Source organism: Bombina bombina, chromosome 11, assembly GCF_027579735.1.
Source record: "Bombina bombina isolate aBomBom1 chromosome 11, aBomBom1.pri, whole genome shotgun sequence".
In the NCBI taxonomy this organism is placed as follows: domain Eukaryota; kingdom Metazoa; phylum Chordata; class Amphibia; order Anura; family Bombinatoridae; genus Bombina; species Bombina bombina.
This window is the reverse complement of record NC_069509.1, coordinates 30,733,739-30,739,738: the sequence shown is the minus strand read 5'-3', so window position 1 is coordinate 30,739,738 and position 6,000 is coordinate 30,733,739. Positions and strand designations below refer to the sequence as shown.

General features: G+C 40.7%; 1 protein-coding gene across 1 annotated transcript in view; it reads left to right on the top strand.

Moving 5' to 3' along the window:
- Window positions 1–4,350: 4,350 nt before the first annotated feature.
- LOC128642470 (up-regulator of cell proliferation-like) overlaps window positions 4,351–6,000 on the top strand; it is a 38,993-nt gene continuing 37,343 nt past the window's right edge. The window contains exon 1 of the mRNA XM_053695245.1: window positions 4,351–4,479. The gene's annotated coding sequence lies outside the window, so the exon portion shown is untranslated. The remainder of the gene's footprint in view (window positions 4,480–6,000) is intronic.

Sequence of the window (6,000 nt, the reverse complement as noted above, 5' to 3'; positions counted from 1 at the left end):
CTCCATTGGCAGCAATAACTCCAACCAAACGTTTCCTGTAGTTGCAGATCAGACGTGCACAATGGTCAGGAGTAATTCTTGACCATTCCTCTTTACAGAACTGTTTCAGTTCAGCAATATTCTTGGGATGTCTGGTGTGAATCGCTTTCTTGAGGTCATGCCACAGCATTTCAATCGGGTTGAGGTCGGGACTCTGACTGGGCCACTTCAGAAGGCGTATTTTCTTCTGTTTAAGACATTCTGTTGTTGATTTACTTCTATGCTTTGGGTCATTTTCCTATTGCAACACCTATCTTCTGTTGAGCTTCAGCTGGTAGACAGATGGCCTTAAGTTCTCCTGCAAAATGTCTTGATAAACTTGGGAATTCATTTTTCCTTCGATGATAGCAATCCGTCCAGGCCCTGACGCAGCAAAGCAGCCCCAAACCATGATGCCCCCACCACCATACTTCACAGTTGGGATGAGTTTTTGATGTTGGTGTGCTGTGCCTCTTTTTCGCCACACATAGTGTTGTGTGTTTCTTCCAAACAACTCAACTTTGGTTTCATCTGTCCACAGAATATTTTGCCAGTACTGCTGTGGAACATCCAGGTGCTCTTGTGCAAACTGTAAACGTGCAGCAATGTTTTGTTTGGACAGCAGTGGCTTCCTCTGTGGTATCCTCCCATGAAATCCATTCTTGTTTAGTGTTTTACGTATTGTAGCTTCGCTAACAGGGATGTTAGCATTTGCCAGTGACTTTTGTAAGTCTTTAGCTGACACTCTAGGATTCTTCTTCACCTCATTGAGCAGTCTGCGCTGTGCTCTTGCAGTCATCTTTACAGGATGGCCACTTCTAGGGAGAGTAGCAGCAGTGCTGAACTTTCTCCATTTATAGACAATTTGTCTTACTGTGAACTAATGAAAAGCAAGGCTTTTGGAGATACTTTTATAACCCTTTCCAGCTTTATGCAAGTCAACAATTCTTAATCGTAGGTCTTCTGAGAGCTCTTTTGTGCGAGGCATCATTCACATCAGGCAATGCTTCTTGTGAAAAGCAAACCCAGAACTGGTGTGTGTTTTTTATAGGGCAGGGCAGCTGTAACCAACACCTCCAATCTCATCTCATTGATTGGACTCCAGTTGGCTGACATCTCACTCTAATTAGCTCTTTGAGATGTCATTAGTCTAGGGGTTCACATACTTTTTCCACCTGCACTGTGAATGTTTACATGGGGTGTTCAATAAAAACATGGCAACATTTCATTCTTTGTGTGTTATTAGTTTAAGCAGACTGTGATTGTCTATTGTTGTGACTTATATGATGATCAGATCACATTTTATGACCAATTTGTGCAGAAATCCATATCATTCCAAAGGGTTCACATACTTTTTCTTGCAACTGTATATATATACACATGTATACATGTATGAGGGAGTGTATGTATGAATGTGTGTGTGTATGTTGTGAGTGTGTGTATATTTATGTGTGTGTGTGTGTGTGTTGTGAATGAGTGTATGTGTATATATACAGTATGTATGAGTGAGTGTGTAAGTGTATATTGTGAGTGTGTATATTTATAAGTGTGTGTGTTGTGAATGAGTGTATGTGTATATATACAGTATGTATGAGTGAGTGTGTAAGTGTATATTGTGAGTGTGTATATTTATAAGTGTGTGTGTGTGTGTTGTGAGTGAGTGTATGTATGAATGTGTGTGTGTATGTTGTGAGTGTGTGTATATTTATGAGTGGGTGTGTGTGTTGTGAGTGAGTGTATGTGTATATATGTAAACATGTATGAGTGAGTGTGTAAGGGTATGTTGTGAGTGTGTGCATTTATGAGTGTGTTGTGAGTGTATGTGTATATATATATATATATATATATATATGTTTGTTTGTGAGTGAGTGTATGTGTATATATGTATACATGTATAAGTGAGGGTGTAAGTGTATGTTGAGAGTGAGTGTATGTGTATATATGTATACATGTATGAGTGAGTGTGTGTTGTGTATATTTATGAGTGTGTGTGTTGTGAATGAGTGTATGTGTATATACAGTATATATGTATGTATGAGTGAGTGTGTAAGTGTATGTTGTGAGTGTGTGTATTTATGAGTGTGTTGTGAGTGTATGTGTATATATGTATACATGTATGAGTGAGTATGTAAGTGTATGTTGTGAGTGTGTGTATTTATGAGTGTGTTGTGAGTGTATGTGTGTATATATGTATACATGTATGAGTGAGTGTGAAAGTGTATGTTGTGAGTGTGTGTATTTATGAGTGTGTTGTGAGTGTATGTGTATATATGTATACAGGTATGAGTGAGTGTGTAAGTGTATGTTGTGACTCTGAGTGTGTGTATTTATGAGTGTGTTGTGAGTGTATGTGTATATATGTATACATGTATGAGTGAGTGTGTAAGTGTATGTTGTGAGTGTGTGTATTTATGAGTGTGTTGTGAGTGTATGTGTATATATGTATACATGTATGAGTGAGTGTGTAAGTGTATGTTGTGACTCTGAGTGTGTGTATTTATGAGTGTGTTGTGAGTGTATGTGTATATATGTATACATGTATGAGTGAGTGTGTAAGTGTATGTTGTGAGTGTGTGTATTTATGAGTGTGTTGTGAGTGTATGTGTATATATGTATACATGTATGAGTGAGTGTGTAAGTGTATGTTGTGAGTGTGTGTATTTATGAGTGTGTTGTGAGTGTATGTGTATATATGTATACATGTATGAGTGAGTGTGTAAGTGTATGTTGTAAATTTGTATATTAAACTAGGGCCTAAAATGTAAAACCCACTTTCTGATCCTCTGAAAAGCACTAATGATAAGATCGTCAAATTGTACTCAACCACAAAGACTGTACACTCTGCCAGTATGCGGCTCTGTCATTGTATAAAATGTAAGTGATTGTTAAACACCAACACAGCTAAGTGGTGTATTTAAATTTTGTGCTGCCCTAGGCAGTAAAAAAATATTTTGTCCAACCAACAGCTTTAGCTCACATTTGCCTCATATAATTCTCACAACTCGAAGCCAGAGAGATATTGAGGGGTCATGAATTTTCCAGAGATCACTGATTTGTAATAAAATGAATAAATAAAACATCTGCAGACTACAGGAGTGAGAAGGTATCAGACCATAAGAAATACCGCTCAGCATTTGCTGCCCCCTCAGTAACTTGCTGCCCTAGGCACATACCTAGTTAGCCAACAACAAAATATACACCTGACGTAGCTCATGGGAAAGGTGCTGTGTCAGAAGCTTTATGTAGTAATATACTTAGTGCTGAGCATAATATTAAAGAGAGATTTAAATGTATGCCATAAATTAGCTGTTTCCCCTCTGGGTCACCTGAATACTGAGTGTGATGTATCTGATAAGATTTTTTATGCGTGACGTATCTCTGCAGCACAATCCGTATTTTATACTAGATCATCTCACTGACAGGTGAGAATCCTGACATCCATAGACTTGCACAGAGAAGAGAAAGCTGCACCGGAGAACTACAAGCACCAGAGAACTGCAACCCCCGGAGAACCGCAAGCACTGCAGAACTGCAACCCCCGGAAAACTGCAAGCACCGCAGAACTGCAAACACTGGAGAACTGCAAGCACCGTGGAACTGCAAGCACCGCAGAACTACAAGACCCAGAGAACTGCAAGGGAACTGCAAGCACCTGAGAACTGCAAGCACCGCGGGACTGCAAGCACCGGAGAACAGCAAGCACCGCAGAACTGCAAGGACCACGGGACTGCAAGACCCGGAGAACTGCAAGGGAACTGCAAGCTCCGGAGAACTGCAAGCACCGCAGAACTACAAGACCCGGAGAACCGCAAGGGAACTGCAAGCACCTGAGTACAGCAAGCACCGCAGAACTGCAAGGACCACGGGACTGCAAGACCCGGAGAACTGCAAGCACCGCAGAACTGCAAGGACATCGGGACTGCAAGCACCGGAGAACAGCAAGCACCGGGGGAACTGCAAGCACCACAGAACTACAAGACCCGGAGAACTGCAAGGGAACTGCAAGCACCGGAGAACTGCAAGCACCGCAGAACTGCAAGGACCGCAGGACTGCAAGCACCGGAGAATAGCAAGCACTGCAGAACTGCAAGCACCGGGGAACTGCAAGCACCGGAGAACAGCAAGCACCGCAGAACTGCAAGGACCACGGGACTGCAAGCACCGGAGAATAGCAAGCACTGCAGAACTGCAAGCACCGGGGAACTGCAAGCACCGGATAACAGCAAGCACCGAAGAACTGCAAGCACCGGGGAATTACAAGACCCGGAGAACTACAAGCCCTGGAGAACTGCAAGCACCAGGGAATTGCAAGCACCGGAGAACTGCAAGCACCGCAGAACTGCAAGCACCGGAGAACCGCAAGCACTGGAGAACTGCAAGCACCGGGGAACTGCAAGCACCAGGGAACTACAAGACCTGGAGAACTGCAAGCACCGTATAACTGGACTGTACACTACGCAGGTAAGGGAAGAAATGATACCTTATAATATGAGAGCAGATTGTATACATGATACATGTGATAATGATACCTTATTACATGAGAGCAGATTGCTTGTATACTAAACTGTAGCAAGTACATCAAAGTTGATGTATTTAAAGCAACATCAAAGTAAAATATTGCCTTTGTTCCTTTGTATCTTTTGTTGAAAAGCAGGGATATAAGCTTAGGAGCCTGCCCATTTCTGGAGCACTATACGTCAGCAGTTTTGCAATAATGTTATCCATTTGCAAGAGCACTAGATGGCAGCACTATTTCCTGCCATATACTGTTCTAGATGCCTACCTAGGTATCTCTTTAAAGGGACACTGTAGCCAAAAATGTTCTTTTGTGATTCAGATAGAGCATACAATTTTAAGCAACTTTCTAATTTACTCCTATTATCAAATTGTCTTCATTTTCTTGTTATATTTATTTGAAAAGCAAGAATGTAAGTTTAGATGCCGGCCCATTTTAGGTGAACAACCTGGGTTGTCCTTGCTGATTGGACAGCACCTTAAAACAAGTGCTGTCCATGGTTCTGAACCCACAATTTGCTGGCTCCTTAGCTGAGATGCCTTCTTTTCAAATAAAGATTGCAAGAGAATGAAGAAAAATTGATAATAGAAGTAAATTAGAAAGTTGCTTACAAGTACATGCTCTATCTGAATCATGAAAGAATTTTTTTGGCTACATTGTCACTTTAACACAGAATATCCAGGGAACAAAGCAAATTTGAAGTAAAATGGAAACGTATTTAAAATTCTATGCTCTGTCTAAATCCCAAAAGAACAGACACTCATTAAAGTGATATGAAGCACAAACATGTTCTTTTGTGATTCAGAGCATAAAATGTTTCCAATTTACTTCTATTATCAAATTTGCTTCATTCCTATGTTGTTCTTTGTTGAATAGAAACCTAGGGAGGTGTCTCTCAGGAAATAGTGCTGCCATCTAGTGCTCTTGCAAATGTATAACATGCATGCAAAACTGCTGCCATCTAGTGCTCTTGCAAATGTATAACATGCATGCAAAACTGCTGCCATCTAGTGCTCTTGCAAATGTATAACATGCATGCAAAACTGCTGCCATCTAGTGCTCTTGCTAATGTATAACATTGTTATAAAACTGCTGCCATCTAGTGCTCTTGCTAATGTATAACATTGTTATAAAACTGCTGCCATCTAGTGCTCTTGCTAATGTATAACATTGTTATAAAACTGCTGCCATCTAATGCTCTTGCTAATGTATAACATTGTTATAAAACTGTTGCCATCTAGTGTTCTTGCTAATGTATAACATTGTTATAAAACTGCTGCCCATTTCTGGAGCACTATACGTCAGCAGTTTTGCAATAATGTTATCCATTTGCAAGAGCACTAGATGGCAGCACTATTTCCTGCCATATACTGTTCTAGATGCCTACCTAGGTATCTCTTTAAAGGGACACTGTAGCCAAAAATGTTCTTTTGTGATTCAGATAGAGCATACAATTTTAAGCAACT